Source organism: Gadus chalcogrammus, chromosome 5, assembly GCF_026213295.1.
Source record: "Gadus chalcogrammus isolate NIFS_2021 chromosome 5, NIFS_Gcha_1.0, whole genome shotgun sequence".
NCBI lineage: Eukaryota > Metazoa > Chordata > Actinopteri > Gadiformes > Gadidae > Gadus > Gadus chalcogrammus.
The window spans coordinates 10,597,303-10,616,612 of NC_079416.1; the positions used below are offsets into that span (position 1 = coordinate 10,597,303).

General features: G+C 44.5%; 2 long non-coding RNA genes across 2 annotated transcripts; both read right to left on the reverse strand.

Annotated features, from left to right (window-relative positions):
• Positions 1-12,179: 12,179 nt before the first annotated feature.
• On the reverse strand, positions 12,180-13,432 carry LOC130382498 (uncharacterized). Its single transcript, XR_008895583.1, has 2 exons — positions 12,780-13,432; positions 12,180-12,472 (listed from the first exon to the last, which is right to left on the reverse strand). It is a non-coding gene; the product is annotated as an uncharacterized LOC130382498 (long non-coding RNA).
• Positions 13,433-15,216: 1,784 nt separating this feature from the next.
• Positions 15,217-18,554, reverse strand: LOC130382497 (uncharacterized). Its single transcript, XR_008895582.1, has 3 exons — positions 18,165-18,554; positions 16,688-16,834; positions 15,217-15,771 (listed from the first exon to the last, which is right to left on the reverse strand). It is a non-coding gene; the product is annotated as an uncharacterized LOC130382497 (long non-coding RNA).
• Between the last annotated feature and the right edge of the window lie 756 nt (positions 18,555-19,310).

Consider the following 19,310-nt stretch of genomic DNA (forward strand, 5'->3'; position numbering starts at 1 on the left):
ACACACAAACACAAAATCAAATGCCGTTTATTTGTTTATTCCTTTTGCCCTTTTTCAGTTTCAAAACCAAATCAGAAAAACCAAAAAACAATCCTGTTAATTTTTTTTTTTTCTGATTTTGTTATAAATTGGAATATTCAAAGAACGAACCATACACGGATTCTCCTACCTCATCACTTTACTGACACACACAATGTGTGGCAGTAAAGTGACAGGATCATTCCATAGACAAAAATCTTTCCATTTAACTAATTTAATTTAGGAGGATAGTCATTGCACAGATGTAAGTTAACCAAGTATTCTCATTATAGCCTAGTTATATCCTAGTTTTGCATATTTATACAGTGCATCCTATTTTCATATTTCATGTGGCATCTGCATTTGTATGTAGGCTACAGCATCTGTATTTTAAATGTAGCTTATATCTTCTTTTTACATTTTACCTTTTGCTGAGGTGTGCGCTGTATTAGCCTACTGTATAGGCTGTCTGTATTTGTGTAAGAGTTATTTGTATTGTGTAACCTGCTGGATTATGAAAGTTAGTTTGGGGTAAATAAAGTGTCTGTCTGTCTGTCTGGGGGAAAATGCCGTGAAAAATGTACGCACGGTGCGTTCAGGATTAGGACTGATATTATGTCGGCATAGGCCTAATCAATCGGGTTTTAATATTTGAAGCATTCATATCAGTCTATTATTTTCGTAGGCTACTCTGCTGTTGGCCTTAATGGGGAGATATTTTTTTGCTTCCATGCACAAATAGTTGAATCCAACAACATTCCTGCGTCTCCAGAGCCCATTTAAGCACCGTGTCAGACTCGGTAGGCTAGACTGTTACCAGCCTCTGAACTTATAAAGCGTGTAACAAGACACCTAGATGATCTGGCTGGCTGACAAAAAAAAAAGGCACTGAATTTGGAACTTATAACACAGGAGGTCTGGCTTGCGCGATCATAAAAGCGTGACCATCTGACAAAAGCACAAATCTGACAATAAATGGATTCGATCCGACAACCTCTTCCCTACATAGCAAGCGTCTCTATCGATTGGACCACGGTTATCACAGCGTTGAAACTGCATTTACTAATATCTATATGAATATGACGCTACAACTAACGCCAAATGAGAGGAGATCTGTGTTGAACTGATTTGGTCTGCTTGTCTTGTTCAGCGATTGGGCGCAAGCACTTCAAATGCATTTGCTGAGAGAAAAGAAGGGCGGAGATTATTAGCATACTAGAGAAACGCCGTATTTTACGGCGTTGTGATGTGCACAAAAGCGCCCTATTTTACGCGCGGTTTGATGTTCAAAACGGCGCTTTTTACGCGCGCTCTTGAAAGGCTCAATTGCGGCGTAAAAAGCAGCGCTTTTTTGTGCATGACGGCGTTTTTTACGGCGTAATGAAGGTGATACGCGTCTAAATGATGCCGTTTTCTGGCGGGGATGGCTTGCCATACTATAGTAGGCTGACGGTACGGCCACACCAAACGCGTCAAGGCCTCCACACACCGGCGCCGCAGCGTCGCGTCAAAAAGTCTGCCCCCATTATTCCGGGTGTACTAGCACACACCGGCGCCGACTCTTCGAGACAATGTTCTATTCCCGAGCGTCGCCGCCCCTGAAAAAGCGCTTTGTAAAAGCTGGTTTGTACATCCCGGGTCCCGTAGGCACCTCCATATCTACCCCTCACCACTGGATGTCGCCCTCTTTCGTTTGTGATAAACGAGAATGGACGATGAGAGACTGGTCGTCGAGGTGGAAAAATATGTCGAATTGTATGACCAAAGTTCCCGTCATTACAAAGACAACTCCAAAAAGGTCATTGCCTGGCGAGCCATAGCTCTGGAGATTGGATCTTCAGGTGAGAAATCAACAATGGTGGACTAAGTACCCAAACCATTAACCATAATGGGAAATAGACGAAATCAAGTCACATATAATCACACCATGTAGGTAGAAACCAGATTACTTGTAATATATATATTTTTATTTAAGGCAAGGCAACTTCATTCATATAGCACTTTTAATACATGAAGCAGACTCAAAGTGCTTCACATAGAAACATTCTCATACAATAAAATAGATAAGTAAAAGGAAACACAGGCAAGCTCAAAAATTCATTGTCATGTATTAACTGTCTCTCTGGTATCAGATCATGTATTAACTGTCTCTCTGGATTTAGGGAAAAATAACATTAAGTGTCTCGAGCACTCAAATAAAATACACTGGCTACTGAATCCAGCACAGCAATAACATCACTGTATTTATCCCGAGGGATAAAAAAAAAGTATATATATGCAAAAGAGTATACCAGAGAGGGATAATAACTAGATTATAGGTCATCATATAGGCTGCACCATATGGTTCTGCCATTGCACACTTAGTGGCGAATTGAAATATTGGCGTGCCTCTCAGGATCTGCACGGAGCTCCTGGACCAGATTGTGGCATACCCCCTGTTCTTGTCTCTGTTCATTGATGGGGTGCACCCAAAGCCTTCGTCTTCTCCTTGCTCCTTGCAGGAGAAGAAGGGCAGCCCCCCACTGTCTGGCAACAGTTATTTTTTCTGTTGAAATAAAAAAACCTCAATAAAATGTAAAAGAGCTTGCTCAATTTAAATGGATAACTACTGGCTGCATACATGTAAATGTGTGGCTATGTTAAGGATAGATAGATGGATAGATAGATAGATAGATACTGTATTGGTCCCAATGGGGATCAATAAAGCCATCCAGGAGCTCAAAACAATAAATACACACAATAACAATTGGCCTTAAAAGGTGACTGCACTATATACTAAAAAGGCTTAATAGAAGGTCCTGCAGTTATTGAGATTGTTGATGCAGTAGATGAATAATTGCAAAATATAAAATAAATAAGAAATGACAGTAAATAAAACGATAAAGTGCCCTACAAACTAAGTTGATCTGATGCTTGAAAACATACTTTCACTGCGCAGATTAGCCTACATTTTTCCAATTATTCAGCCAAAAAGATGGAAAATAAATAAACTAGGCTACAATAGGCTACTCACCCATTGCGTTTCGTGTCTTTGCTGCGGTTGATTGACAGGTGACTTCCTGATTTTATACTGCAGCGCGGCCGTCGCGCCGCCTCCTGTTGGTGCTAGGGGCGTGCTTTTGACGCGCGTAAAATACGCGACGCTGCTCTGCGGCGCCGGTGTGTGGAGGCCTCAACGCGCCCAACGCACCAACGCCCGGAGTTCAGAAATCTGAACTTTCAACGCTCCAACGCGTGACGCTTGGCCGCGATAGCCAATCAGCGTTGAGCTTGACCCGACGTCACTGGCAGAGAGTAGTGAGCTTGGACAGAAGCATACGGCCGACATCTTTCTTTATTCTGGGTGGAAATAGTAACATAGTTACGCTATTAAATGCGTTTATGGAAACATTTTTAGCGAGAAATGTGCATTTTACTTTCATAATGTTCGCTCGGTGAATGTGAAGGATGTTTGGTTTGATAGTTGACGAAGAGGGAACGCTCTGTTCACTTGCATGGACATGGGCTCATCTAGCTGCGTTGACGCGTTGGAAGCGTTGAACCACCACACAATGATCAAGCGTCAGGTTAGGCGCGTTAAGGCGGCTGCATGCTTCAGCGTTGGTGTTACGTTGTTGCGCAAAATTTACTCAAAGCAATTCATGCTCCCTTTTAGGTTGCGCGTGTTGCGCGTGTTGCCAAGCAATTTACCGCCAGAACAGTAGGTGGAGTAATATGTGGAGGAAAGTTTTTCGTTGAAGACGACCTCGAGAATGACGTCTTTGTCTATGGGAGTCGTTGGTTTGTTTATGTGCCAGATCGTGTTCTCCCCATACACAGTGAATGATGGCAACAGACAGAGGAACAGGGGTGATGAAGTTGTTGATCATTGGGGTTGTATAAATGTGCATATCTCTCTACATTTTAAAACGACATAATGTGTTGGCAGCAAAGTTAACTTCACTTCAGGTTAATGCTTTTGTATATGAGCCTGCCGGGTGATACTCCAGACAGGAAGTAGTAACCAGACCAGCAAACCAATCACAGCCTTGCAGGCTGGGCTGCTCGCGTAAAAGCTTACGTAAAAAATGACGCAAGTCTAGAAAAATCACCCGACGCACGCAAGACGTGAGAAGTCGCGCAAGGGGGGCGCAAGGGCGCGCAAGGGCCTCTTGCGCTTGCGCTTACGCTTACGTAACCGAGCATAAACCAGCCTTTACTCGCGTTATCCAACGCGAGTAACGCGTTTGGTGTGGCCGCACCGTCGATGCTCTTAGCGTCCTACGAGTACCTACGAGTACCCCTAGAGTACTCGTTAGCTCTGAGCGTTTTCAAGACGTTCGTTACCAACGATGCTTTCTGGAAATGCGGTGAAAACTCTACGATGCCCTTTCGACGCACTTCACGATCCACTTAAGGTACGGCCACACGAACCGCGTTACTCGCGTTAGGGGCGTCCAAACTCGGCATTTTTGCATAGGGAACCATTGGTATAGGCGCGTAGACGCGTTACATGCGTTGAAGCGTCGCGTTAGGGGCGTTGGGCGCGGCAGACGCACGTAATTACGCACGTAAACGCAGTAACGCACCCAACGCACCAACGCCCGGAGTTCAGAAATGTGAACTTTCAACGCTCCAACGCATGGCGCTTAGCCGCGATAGCCAATCAGCGTGGAGCTTGACCCGACGTCACTGGCAGAGAGTAGTGAGCTTGGACAGAAGAACCACCACACAATGATCAAGCGTCAGGTTAGGCGCGTTACTCGCGTTATCCAACGCGAGTAACGCGGTTGGTGTGGCCGTACCATTAGGCTAACGACGCTTTCGGGAAACGAGGCCTATGATTTTTATTTAAGATATGTAAACGCAATTGATCAGACGCTTTGTTTCCAGAGAAACGAAAGCTATATAATGAATAACGCCAGGTGTTATCAAAGTAAAGCACTTTGCTGTGCTTTACTTTGAAACCAGGCACTCATTGGGTAAATACCTTTCGTTTCGGGCATCGCATACGAGGCATCTCTCTGCATCATGGATTACCGTAAGTAGTAATCCATTGTTTAACATTGTTTCTAAATTATCAAGTGTTTATGTGTTTAGAATGTAGGTAGGATATACAAATCTAAAACACTTATTTTTTCTCTCTTTTATTTAGTAGGCTATGCGAAGCAGTCGTTGATGCGATAAGTGCTGATAAGCAATCTCTGGAAGTTGTTGCGGTGTCTTTAAAATAAAACCTGTAAAATAACTTTCTTACAAATCACTAAAATAGGTTGGATATTGACGATGCTATGATTTCTAAATCCATACCCACATAATTATTGTAGTGGCGGCCAAGAAGCACACGGAGTCCAGCTTTTAGTAAATTGTAGCCCTGCCTCCCATACATTGGCAGCGCTTGGCAGAAACCAAAGCCAATAAGAGCGCCCTTTTAAAGGACAGGGCATCCAAAGGGGCCTGAGACAGAGGCTCGAAAGGATCCCTGGACAATCCGCGCAACACGGTGGGGAGATCCCAGCGTGGTGTAAGCACGCGCGAAACAGGCCTAAAGGCCGATTTATGCTATGTTACGTAAGCGCAAGAGGCCCTTGCGCACCCCTTGCGCGACTTCTCACGTCTTGCGTGCGTCGGGTGATTTTTCTAGACTTGCGTCATTTTTTACGTAAGCTTTTACGCGAGTCGCGCAGCCTGCAAGGCTGTGATTGGTCTGCTGGTCTGGTTACTACTTCCTGTCTGGAGTATCACATTTCCTGTTTTCATACCGCCATTTTTAAATGCCAGAAGGCAAGGACGATTTTCCATTTCGATTTTCATACAGCAAGAACATCAAGAGCCACCGACATCAAGATGAATCGACAGCAAGAGCTCTTGAGCGAGGCAGTGCGTCAATACGAGCACTTGTACAACCCATTGCTGGTGGGCTACAAAGACACACAGAAGTGCTCGAATTCGTGGGATGAGATAGCATCCAACATGGGCATGCCGGTCGGAGTGTGTGTCAACAAGTGGAAAAGCATACGGGACCAATATGTCAGAGAGAAGAAGGCGATGCAAAGCAGAAGTGGCGATGCTGGGGGAAAGGGGGTTAAGCATTAAAAAAAGCATGAACGTGAAGTGAAGTTAACTTTGCTGCCAACACATTATGTCATTTTAAAATGTAGAGAGATATGCACATTTATACAACCCCAATGATCAACAACTTCATCCCCCCTGTTCCTCTGTCTGTTGCCATCATTCACTGTGTATGGGGAGAACACGAGCTGGCACATAAACAAACCAACGACTCCCACAGACAAAGACGTCATTCTCGAGGTCGTCTTCAACGAAAAACTTTACGCCACATATTACTCCACCTACTGTTCTGGCGGTATATTGCTTGGCAACACGCGCAACCTAAAAGGGAGCATGAATTGCTTTGAGTAAATTTTGCGCAACAACGTAACACCAACGCTGAAGCAAGCAGCCGCCTTAACCCGTCTAGCCCCACGCAAGAACATCTTGACCAGTGGATGGCTGAAGATCGGTCCACCATCACAGCCCGCATGGCCAGCCGAAACTGCTGCCGCATAGACCTTGATAGGTGCTGTAGAAACGCAAGCACGCTTCCCACCTCGCAATGGGATGGGGCAGCGTGGTTCCTGTCACACCAATCAGAGAAAGCGCACCACTTCGCCGCATAGAGGGAAGAAGTAGAAGGCGCACGAGCACCCTGAATAGTGTTGATAACCGCTTCAGGCTAACCTTTGCCCTGCAGGATCAACCTCTCAGGAGCCAGACCAACAACCGTTCCGATACATTCCAGCACATTTATGTGGACTGTAGGGGGCGTGCGCCACTCGCCTCCCACCGAGTGAGAGAGGCACGTTCCTCCCCAACCCGTCAACGAGGCGTCCCTGAAGACCACTACGCAGGACGTCACTCTGCCCAGGGGAACGCCCCTGTGAAGGGTGGAGGGGTTTCCCCAATATTCCAGGTCTGGTGACACTGAACGGGGTAGGAGGAGCACCCTGAGCCTGTGTCGCACGGGGTCCAACCGTTGGCGAGCAAACCACCGCTAGAGTCTGCGCATGAAGAGCAGACCCAGGGGAACCACGGGATGGGCGGCCGCCATCAGCCCTAACAGGCGCATGGGGGACAGCGTGGTCACGTTTCTGCGAACGCGAAAGCGAGAGAGCGCCAACAGGATTGGGTCTCGCCGAGGAGGCGAGAGCATCGCTGTCATGGCGGCTGAGTCTAGGCAAAGCCCCAAGTAGACTATGTGCCGCCCGGGGAGCGGGAAGCTCTTCTTCCAGTTGATGGCAAACCCCAGGAAAGAGAGATGGTTTATCACCGTCATGGTGTCCCTTGCCAGCCAACAAGGAGACCAGGGCAGAGGAGAGCAGGGCGATGTTGTTGACCACCGCCGCAGACTGCGAGGCAAAGACGAACACCCTGTCCGTCAGGCCGACAATCTGCTTCTGGAGGCGGTCGGGGGGCAGCGGCTTCTCGCTAGGACGCCATCCGGCGCCCGGACAGAGAAGCGCTGCCAGGGAAGGCTCCAGGCTGAATATCAGCCCACCCTTCCACGTTGGTGAAGTCAGTGAAGGCCCTCACCCGGGGCCTTCAGAGTAGAGGGTTCCCCACCCGCAGCGGTAAAAAGGTGCTGAACCGGTGGGAACAGGGGGCACTGGGTAAACCGCCGGGAGGAAGACAGGGTGCGAAAACACTCGCCCTGCATGTCATCCGACATGGAGGCGAGTGGCGGGGCTGGCGTAGGGATGCCCTTGATGGCCGCCGCTTCACACATGATCACGCCGAAGAGATCAGCCATCCGGCGCGGTCTCTCCCTCGGGACGATAGTGGCTTCGGTGGAAGCCCCGGAGCGGGAGAACCCAGACGCAGAGCCAGGAAAGACGTCGTCCAAGGAGGCAACGTTGTCAACCTCGAAGCGCTCGTCGGCGTCCTGGGCGTCCGGAACTTCGGCCCCGAAGATGTCGATGGCCTCAGCGAAAACCACCGACGGGGAGAAAAAGAGGTGCCTGGAGAGGAGCCCCTCTTCAGGCAGCACAGGAGGCGGGGGCAACCAAGGCAGCCGTGGCGTGTTCAGCGCCGAGGCACCTGAAACACGCCCGGTGTCCGTCACCCTGAGCCAGGGAGGCGGGACAGGAGGCGCACTGAGGCCCTGAAAAGGGCCCGCCAGCTCTTACAGGAGCGCTCTCCAGTGGCCCTGAAAGGGCCGTTGGTCCGTGGCCTCGCCCACACCGCTGCCACCGGTCATCTTAATGGAAGTCATATCTTCGTTTTCCGTTGATCAATACAAAGGCTGAAAGAAAAGGGAGGACTGGCGGTGGTTTGCGCCGCCTTATATACACGGTGCCGTGGGAATGTGGGCGGTGCCCACGTTGATTTGTGCATTGACATTTTTCAGTGAGTGCAAGCACGCGCACAGGACAAGCCCATAAGGCGAAGCCTAGACGGCGTAGCCTACATGAAATAGAACTAAAGTGAGCGTCGTGGTACCATTTAACTCTGATTGCGAGTTGCGTCTCTGTCGAGCCAGGTTTTCCCAAGAAAGCCTGGGTATGTTCAGCGAGGTTCGTGGTATACCCCCCCGGAACACTGGCTTGAACTTTGTTGGTGTTCCTCTGAAACTCATCACCATTGCAATTAAAGGTTGCATCAGCGATGTTGGGTGACGTCACCACTGTTGGTATTTGAAGCGAAATCCCAAACAAACAGAGCCCGCTCGCCCCTCCCTTCCGCATTTCGTGCATCCAGTTAAAAATATAATGAAGAAGCGCAAAGCCCCATATCACCCACCCCTTACTATACAGCGAGGAACACACTGGCCCAACCGTTGGCCATCTGAAATGATTGGGAAGACTTAGATGAGTTCGTTTCTGGTCCGATTCAACATGCAAAGTCTGAGAGCGTATGAGGATTGGAGCCTCTGATTGGTTGTGTGCTGCTAGCACAACCAGCCCAACCAGCGACTCACTGCGGTGTGTGGGAGGGGCGGACTAGCGCCACGAGACTAGCGCCACCCGATTTTAGGGAGACTTATTGCATCTCGCGCAACCGCAGAACGTACATGCTACTGTGTAGTTTGTAGTAGTCTTCGCGGTATGTTTCACTGTAACTTTTCTGCCAAACTGTTCAGACGAGAGGCAACAGAGTGGCCGGATAAAGGTAGTTGGCCGTTGGATTGAGTCTGGGCTGTGAGTGGGCCCCATAAGAGGAGTCTGAGTCTCTTTGTTATAAACAGCAATATTTTTTGTTGGAGAGCCAAAGAGTTGTTAGAATGAAAGTAATTTTGTTTTAATTCAATCGACAGCCGTCACCAAGTAAGTGCGAATAGGACAGTCCATCCGCTGGCCTTTGGCATTGAAGCAAAATAAAAAACATCTATATGTATGCAGAGTAATTTATTCACTTTATTCATGAAGAGTAAGACAGGATATATTGCCCTAAATATCGATTAAAAAAATTAAAAGGCGTTCTAAACAGATTTCCCTGCATCCAGCGTTGCTGCTCCTCGAGGTGGCGCTCAACACACGAATTTAGGAAACTTGAACAGAAATTGAATTACCCAAAGACGTAACAGAAAAACTCAGTTTGGACCAGGAATAAAGAGAGAAATCCAGCACTTTACTTTTTCACGGTAATTGTGTACTCATCGTTAGACATATATTGTGACGTATCATAAGGATTGGCAAACAATATATTGATTATCGCAGAATCGCTGTATCACGATATGATCGGTATCTTGGCCATGTATGTTACGGCGTATGACGTGGATCCTGGTGGGATCGCCCTGTGTGTTTTGTCTGTCTGTGTGTTTTCCTGTTGTGGCCGGATCTAACAGACTCCTCCTTTCTCCTAATCAACCAGACACACCTGTGGATCATCATTATCAACACACCTGCTTATCTCCGGCTTCTCAACCATTCATCGCCAGATCGTCAAACAGTCCAGCTATGTTAGTAGCGTTCCTGACGTCCATGTCTCATGCTTACATTAGTGATTGTCGGGTTCTAACCCTCTGCTTCCGTGCAGATCTTCTCACTACCGCGGCGTTGTCCTCCCACACAGCCTTCCTGGTTTCCACACCGACCCGGCTGGCCTTCCACATTGACCAGCCTCTGCACATTCCAAACGAATAAACATTTTTACTTTACAACCCTCGTCTATTGTCGTGAGTTTGGGCTCCCCCTCCCTCTGGCCATAACAATGTATCATATATCGTATCGTAAGGTACCCTGTGATTCCCACCCCTAATACTCATAAAGCTTTCCAAGTCAACATTGTGTCACGTGAAATGCATGTGAAATCTTTGCACCAGCAAAGAATGCTGTGCTTAAAGTCCCACTATGCAATTTTTTTTGCCAAAATTACATTAATTAGCAGGTTGAGAGTTATTCTGATGGTTCTACAACTATTTCTGGGTCGTTTGGTGGGTGTTTCATTGCCCCTTGAAAAGGTGAATATGTACTTGCTCTGTTTGGACCGACACAAACTGGATGTGACGCAGCGGAAGTATCCAACCACGCCTCGAAAATGTAGTCTGATTGTAGTTTCGAAAATGCTTTACGGCACAGACACACACCCAAACATGGCACCGGCTAGATATAAACAGCCAGTTGCGAGGCAATTGTTGCATTCCTCATGGATCACTCGACTGATAAGGGACCCAAGAGGTGACTGTCTGTGCTATCGTTATGTATTATTTGATCTGATTTGATTAAACTTTATTGTCACTAGCAGAGTATATATACAAAACTAATGAAATGTGTTTAAAGTCCCTGTTTTATTTGAAATACTACCGTGTAAGAATCTACTTGAAACCGATTTTATAGATTGATATAATATAATAGCAATTTATGTTATTTACTTATCACACCAACATTCTCAGCAACCTGTATGCTTTGACTTGGGTGTCCCTTGACACTTGTGTGTCAAAAGACACACGATTAAGTGGCTCTGCTCCATTTCCTTGAAAGCAATATAATGAATGACCGCCAGGTGGCACCAGGGTAGAGCGCTTTGCGATGTTGTGCATATCCAGTTAAACCATGCGCTCCTTTGGTATAGGTTTCGTTTCCTCTTTCTCCCTTCTCACACCCTGCCTCCCCATATAAAGGGGAAAGGGATAGCGTCCTAGCAGAGCCCGTCTACGAAGAGCCTGGGCACTCCCTATACGCCCCATTGTACCGATTTTGGTTGTAGTTCCATGAGACATCCACTGGGGGTGATCGCGGGCGAGTCCAGATTGAATGGGAGTCTATGGGGCTAAACGGCTAATTATGCCTCTTTCCCCTGCTTGTCGTTGAAATATCACAAATTTTATTGTAGATTCCGCAAGTTCAATATAGATTATGGTTCAAAAGTCAAATGAGTGAGTACTTATGTCCTTTCGATTTCTTACAGTTTGGGCCGTTGTTGGCCATAAACGCTAGCATTCTGCTAATGAATGCTGATTGGTCAGGGACGGACTTGCGACTGATTACGACCAGAGACCCCTCTTACGGCATCTGAAGCTGAAGAGCAATCAGAAACGTGTTAACTCAATTTTTAAGTACTGTATTTATATTTTCCTGCAGGTCCTTTTATTTTTTAGATAGTATGTATGGTGAAAGTACATGGGCATAAATGGAATTTCTTCCATTTCTTGTGTTCAATGTTCAATGTGTTATATACATGGTAGGTACGTTATGACCACCTTAAATAATAGTCAATATCCCGCTCAATATAATTTAATCTGTCAGTCTATTTTTCGAAAATAAAGATAGTTTAAAAAAGAAATGCCTCGTAAATGTGCAATGATAAACTGCACTTACAGTGGAAACGGATTGTCCGTCTTTTCGTTTACCAAGGACAGAAAAAGGTAACGTTCTTGCTTGCTCCTGTATGAATGGTCCTAGGCTACTTCGGAGCCCGGGTAATATCGCACATGGCTTATTCAAGTTGCGCGCTAGACATTCTCTAAAGTGTCGAGACTCAAGCACTTAACTTACCTTAACCGATTGTTCCATACAAATGGTTAGTTAACGATTTAACAACTTCAACATCTGCTATTACAGTCGTTATTTTTTTGTAGGACTTAGGCTAATGACCTTGCACAGAGGGAAAACCATCTACACCACTTGTCATTGATTTCTATGCATTCACTGATCCTTACAGATGGGTTTGTTTTAAGCCATTGAATATACCGTAATTGCTCTGCCATGCAACACATTATAAGCTACACATGTTTGTTAAATGAGAAATATGGTCTGGGTCACATTGAAACAGTAACAGTTGTATAACAGTAATTATACAAACATTATACCAACATTGCAACAGGCAAGTTTATTAAAAAATCACACTAACAAGAACACAATAAGAACAGTAACTAATAAAAAAAAAGATGATTTAACAACACTGAACATACTGAACAGAGGCAGGGGAAAAGGACAGAGGAAGAATTCTTGTCCGTTGTCACAGCATCAAGGTCCGACTGTAGAGATCAAGAAAGTAAGAGGCATGAGGAGAACAACAGAACACTGCTCTCTAGCAGATTGTTTACTGATGTAAACTAAATTGATGCAGTCTTAAAATTATGATTCTAATCCAGGTTTCTATTTTAGGAGAAAGAAATGGCTCATAATCGTTACTAAAAAAAAAGCTTTATCATCGGCACTAGTGAGGATTAGAAAAAACACTCTCTGTAAGTAACATACATATGTAAAACATTCGCGCATTTCTTTTTTTTTTACATTAGCTCACTAAAACTCTGTAACTAGGGCAAAAAAAAAAAGCCTTACCTCCAACAGCTGGTGTTATCGTTGCGGGACAAGGGAAGTGCTTTAGAAACTGCCGTAAAGCAGTACCTCTGACAGTATTACAGTGTGTGACGTCATCGCATGTTTTTAACGCCTTTTTAGAACAGATACGTGACCTTAAAAAATGCAATATTCAGCTGAGTTTATTATCTTAGCCCCACCCTTTGATAGCAACTTTAAAATTACTTGACAAAAAATTACATCGTGAGAAAAGTGGATTCTGAGGATAAAACCCCGTTGGCTCCCATTCATTCTGGACTCGCCTACGAGCGCCCCGCGTGGTCAAAGATTATTACTGCAACCAGTCCAGAAACCCGGAAATAACCCGCGAGTGCCAGTTCTCCTCATATTAGACATTCTCTGGTCCTAGTCGTCTCTCTGCAAGATGGGTCTTTGTAAGTAGCTTCTCTTTAACATTTTGGTAGAAATGTTTGTTCAGGGTTTTGAATGGAATATGTTCGGTACTAGCCCTATAGGCCTACTTAAAAGTAATACAAATCTAAAGATTGTTTTTGTCTTCTTCTTTTGTTTAGTAACCGCAGCAATCGTTGGTACACTTGGTGCTGGTAAGCCATCTCTCGAAGTTATTGCATCTTAAAATAGTATTCATATCCTACGTGTTCAAATCCTTAGCCATGATATAATTCTCATGTAGCTAAGTGTGTTTGTCTGCTGATTTGTTACGAGGTGGTGCCGTGGTCGCTGCCCCTTTCGTTCTGGGGGCCGTTGGATTCACCGCGGTCGGAATCACCGCTGGGTCATGGGCTGCAGGCATGATGTCAGCAGCTGCCGTAGCGAACGGAGGGGCTGTGGCAGCGGGCACGACAGTTGCCGTGCTTCAGGCAGCTGGTAGGCCGATAGTGTCGAGAGACTCAAAACAAATAAACCTAAACATTATCATTCGCATATGGGGTCTATAGTTCACTTAAGTTACCAAAAAACAACCAGTAGCATTAAAGAATGAACGTGGGTCATCAGAAGTGAAGCTGTGTGTGTGTGTGTGTGTGTGTGTGTGTGTGTGTGTGTGTGTGTGTGTGTGTGTGTGTGTGTGTGTGTGTGTGTGTGTGTGTGTGTGTGTGTGTGTGTGTGTGTGTGTGTGTGTGTGTGTGGTTACTTGGGAGGTAACTTGGCCCCTTATGATGACATGGGGACACATTCCAAATCAGCTCGCCTGAGTTTCCATTTTTCCAAAGGCGAGCACGATACATAGTGCTCGTTTTACACCGAACGCAAGTTTTAGCCAATGGGGGACGATAGGCAGGCTAAGGGAACTTATATTAATGTTAGAAAACCTCATAAAGTGAGATTATCATGCTATGACCTTTAAAGTTTCAGAGAATGGGTGGACGACATTGACTTCCACTGTAAAAAAATATATTTTAAATTTACATTTTAAGTTTAGAATATTTAAAAAATCTAAAAGGAATCCAAGCTAATCAGAATATCCAAAAATTGGAATGGACTGCCTAGGTAAAAAATTGTGGCAGAAGATAGGTCCCAACATTTTTAGAGAATAATAAAGAAGAAGCAAGAAAAATAATATAACTAAGAACAATAGTTGAGCTCTGCATGCAGCACTCACCAAATGAATGTGGATCATCAGTAGGGAAGCAATGTGTGTAGAGTATATGGTGCATGCATCATGTTGAGGTGAGGTCAAGCTAATCACAGGTCTGACTGTATGTTACCTGGCACAAAGTGTAGCACAAACCAACCGAGTGGAGAGAGAATGACAAACCAGCAGACTTTTATACTTTGGCACATGCAACTGTGCCAAGGTACGGTGCTTTTGCACCTGTGCTAAAGTATTTAAAATCTGTTTGTCATTCTCACTATCCGTCTATCTCACCTTACTATCACCTGGATATCCCGCCTCCGTCTGCCCATTGGCCAAACGGTCAGGTAGACCCCAGGCAGAGAGGTAGAGAGAGACCATCAAAAGTTTGAACCATGGAACCCATAGCAGGATCTTTTTCATAGCTCAGATTTTGTAGATTAATTAAATTTTTGGCGGGACAATAAATGAATTTCTAAATGTATAGAACATACAAATAATAGTTGTTTTTTCATAATTGTTATGTCTCTCTTGGTTGTAGGTGCGGCTGGTCTGGGCACAGCTGCGACTGCTGCAACTGCTAGTGCAGGAGGAGCAACGGCAGCTCTACTGGCTTTTCTCATCTAACTACAGCCGGAACTTGTCCAAGCAAATCTTTCATTCGTTTTTTGCATTAGGCTACATTACACAAAGGCCTTTAAAAACATTTTCTTCCCCATTTCTCTTAGCAATCCTTGCTAACATTGGAATGGGGCTGGTGTATCATTTTAAATATGTCAGTTGACCTTGTTAAACAAAATTCTGAAGCCAAATTTATTTCTCATTGCTTATGCTTACAATGCAGTCATCTAAACAAAATTCAATAAAAACATTACAGCATATTCATTGATTTGGATCATTTATTTAATATTTAAGGAAGGCAGCAATGCTTTAAAATGTTAAATTCCAGGCCGGAGGGAGAGTTCAGCATATTGTGGCTGAATTTCAGAGTTGTCCTGAACACAGCAAGAATAGAGCTGGGTAGTTTGAACACCTTTGCTATAACAATAAACACCTGGACTGGTTACCTTTAATTTCCTAATGTTTTATCTTGTTATGGACTTTCAATGTGGGTCAGATGAGGCTTCTGAGTGTTCAATAAGAAAAGATGGAAGGGGATGTTTTAGTGTGCTGTCTCATCAATTGAGCACTTTGAAACACTTTTAATTGAATAACCCCACACTGGCAATTTGTTTAGTTTGACAACCAAAAGGTTAGTTGAATGAAAGTTATTTTGGTTACATTACAACACCCAGCTCCGCTATAGCCGCCCAGAGCCGTCACCAAGTAAGTGTGAATAGGACAGTCCATCCGCTGGCCTTTGGCATAGAACTTCTTCTGCAGCTTCCCCAAAGCCTCAAGGAATCCCTTCAACGGCCCCTGGGAAAAGCAGGGAAAGAGTTGGCATCTGAAACCATAATACTGGGATCATTGCATTTGTTGTACAGAGATACATTTTGGAAAAGCTAAAAAAGCCCTTTAAGTGAACCATCTTAACGTTATACCTTTACCTTTACCTTCCCTAACCTACTACCTAAACTGAACCATATATAACCTACTGCCTACTAGACAGTACCTTAACCATGATCAACTTCACCATCTCTAACTTAATACCTAAACTTATCTCTAACCTTATGCCGAAATGAACTCATCTCCAATCAAGCTAGGGATCTAGGTTAATTGTGCCGACTTATTTTAAATGAAACCATGCAAGAAACTACTCGGAACTGATTTTTATTTATTATGTAAATCTATCAGATGCTTTGTTTATCGAGAAACGAAAGCTATATAATGAATGACCGCCAGGTGGCATCAGAGTAGAGCACTTTGCTCTGCTGTCTAGTGAAACCAGGCGTTCATTGGATAAATAGCTTTCGTTTCCCCACCAATTTACCCAAATAAAAGGCAAACGGAGAACAAATCCGAGGCATCTCTCACTCTGCATCATGGATTACCGTAAGTAGCGTGCCCTTAACATTGTTTCAAAGTTAACCAGTGTTTAAGTGTTTAAAATGCAATATGTTTGATGGACCTAAACTTGGATATACGCATCTAAAATGCTTATTTTTCTCCTTTTTTTAGTATGCGCAGCAGTCGTTGGTACAGTAGGTGCTGGTAAGCGATCTCTGGAAGTTGTTGCGGTGTGACACCTGTAAAATAATTTGCTTGCAAGTCCCTAAATTAGGTTGGATATAGCCTATAATATGATTTCTAATTCCATAGCCACATTATGATCATGATGCTCAGTGTGTTTTTTCTGCTCATCTGTTACGAGGTGCTGCCGTGTTCGCTGCACCTTTCGTTCTGGGTGCCGCTTGATTCACCGCGGCAGGAATCACCGCTGGGTCAATGGCTGCAGGCATGATGTCAGCAGCTGCCGCAGCGAACGGAGGGGCGGTGGCAGCGGGCACCACAGTGGCCGTGTTGCAGTCAGTAGGTAAGCCTATAATATGCAGCGGCTCAAAACAAACCCACCTACACAGATTTTCATTTGCCTATGGGGTCTATAAAAGGGAGTTCACACAAACAACTTTACGGATATTTATTTCCTCCTTAAGTTACCAAAAAACAATAAGTAACATTAAAGAATGAACGTGGGTCATCAGAAGTGCAGCAGTGTGGGTGTGTGGAGTATATGGTGCATGCATGTTGAGGTGAGGTCTAACCAGCAGCTCTGACGCAAGATAACCTGGCACAAAGAGTAGCACAAACCAACCGAGTGGAGAGAGAATGACAAAGCAGCATACTTTAAATTCTTTAGCACGGGTGCCCCATAGCACCAGGCTATCACGGCTCTTTCTGCCCATTGGGCATGCCATAAGGTCATTAGGTCAGACCACAGGCAGAGAGGTACTGCTACAGATCATCACAACCTCAAACCATTCAACACAATGCAGGATCTTTTTGGTAATACCTCAGATTTTGTTGTTTCTTTTTTGGGCGGGGACTATAGAATATAATAATAAGCAAAGCAAACAAGTCGTTTTTTGGTGTCCCTTCATAATTATGTCTCTCTTGGTTGTAGGTGCGGCTGGTCTGGGGGCAGTGGCTACTGCTGCAACTGCTAGTGGAGGAGCAGCAGCTGCACTGGCTCTAAAAGAGGCTCTAGAATCAGCTGCAACTTAATTGATATGCTCCCCTCTTGTCAAGCACATTTCTTAATTAGGTTTTAGTTATTTGCAATGGGCTTCACAACATAATTTTTGGCTGCATTGTGTAGCCTACTAGTAATTCTTCAAGTTTCCCCATTTGCCTTAAAAATCCTTGATAACAGAATGGGGCGATTGACTACCATCTTAAGAATTTGACCTTGTTAAACATAATTCAGATTTCTTTATGCTAACAAAATGTAGCCATCTGAACTAAATCCCATTGAAAAAGGAATGTGCATACACATCAAGGCTCATTTGTTCAGTATTTAAGAAGAGCAACAATGCTTTAAAAAGTTCAACACCAGGCCCGAAGGAAGTAGAGCATATAGTGGCTTACTTTGCAAGTAAAAAAACAACAACTCGGAAAGCAAAAATGTTCCCCTTAGTAGGTAACGGTAAGATAGTTAGGAAACGACTCACTGATTTATATAAAATGAGCAAGTACAGTTTATGGCTATGCCTGTTCAAATTGAAAATGCAGAAGAGATACTGTCTGTAACTATATTAGCGCAATAAGCATTGTTCAAATAAAAGACATCAACATATTAAGTGGATTATTTTCTGTGTTCCAGTGCAACAAAGTCCAAAAAAAGAAAACGTTACAATAAAATAACTTGTTACCTCTTAATTTCCCAATGCTACTGAGATCCCACACTTGATGGCTGCCATGGCGTCTCTGGGTCCTTAACCTGCTTTTTGGGCCCACTCTCTTTGCCCCATAGGGCACGTGGCATGCAACTGTCCCCAGCTCAAAAGCCCCAGCTTTCTCCAGTATCGTCCCTTTTGGGGCCCCAGCCAGGAAAAGAGCCTCGTCATCTCAAGGCCCCACGATCGAAAAGTGTCTAGAGCCCGGGTCCCTGAACTGGCTGCACTGCGAGCAGTTATCAAGTGCAAATAGGACAGTTCATCCGCTGGCCTTTGGTATTGAAGCAAAATAAACATGTAAAAAGCAGAGTGGACATTTACCGGTACAAAAATAAAAAAAAATAACAAAGTTAACACTTTACTCACCTCCCATCAGAGGCAAAAACATTATTGATAATAACATGACAAGTGAATGACATCCATGCAGTGTCTTGTACAGAAATAGAGAATGATGTGACAATGACCTTGATAAGTTACATAAGGCTACATCCCAACAGAACCTATCATCCGCCTTATATTTACAATATACTAATTAGTGGTGGGATAAAATCGATAGAGTGATATATCGTTGCCCTTCTTCGTGCGATACGAGAATCGATACTTACTTACCCGCCAAATATCGATGTATATATTTTTTTCATTTGAGTGTTTTACGATTACTTTTATGCTTTAAACATGAATAGTTAGACAGGAAATATCCCCCCAAATCTCGATATTTAAAATAATAAAATGGGCGGTCTAAACTGAATTCCCTGAACCTAGCGTCGCTGCTTCATTGCTCCTCGAGGTGGCGCTCATCACCCACCACGAGGGAAACTTGAACAGAAATTGACCATGAATAAAGACAAATCTTTTTTTCACGGTTTCAAGGCATTTTCACAGACAAGTTATTTACTTATCATAGCACAGAAATTCTCAGAAACCTGTATGCATTCTTTATCTTTCCGTCTTTTTCCTCGTTTATGTTGTTTTAAGCTTAAACAGGATTCAAGGGGAAAACGGGCACACAAGTGGCTCTGCTCTATTTTCCTCATGGTAGCCTACTCGAGAAACGAAAGCTAAATAATGCACAACCGCCAGGTGGCAGCAGTCTCTTTTTTATTTCACTGTATACGTGTGACA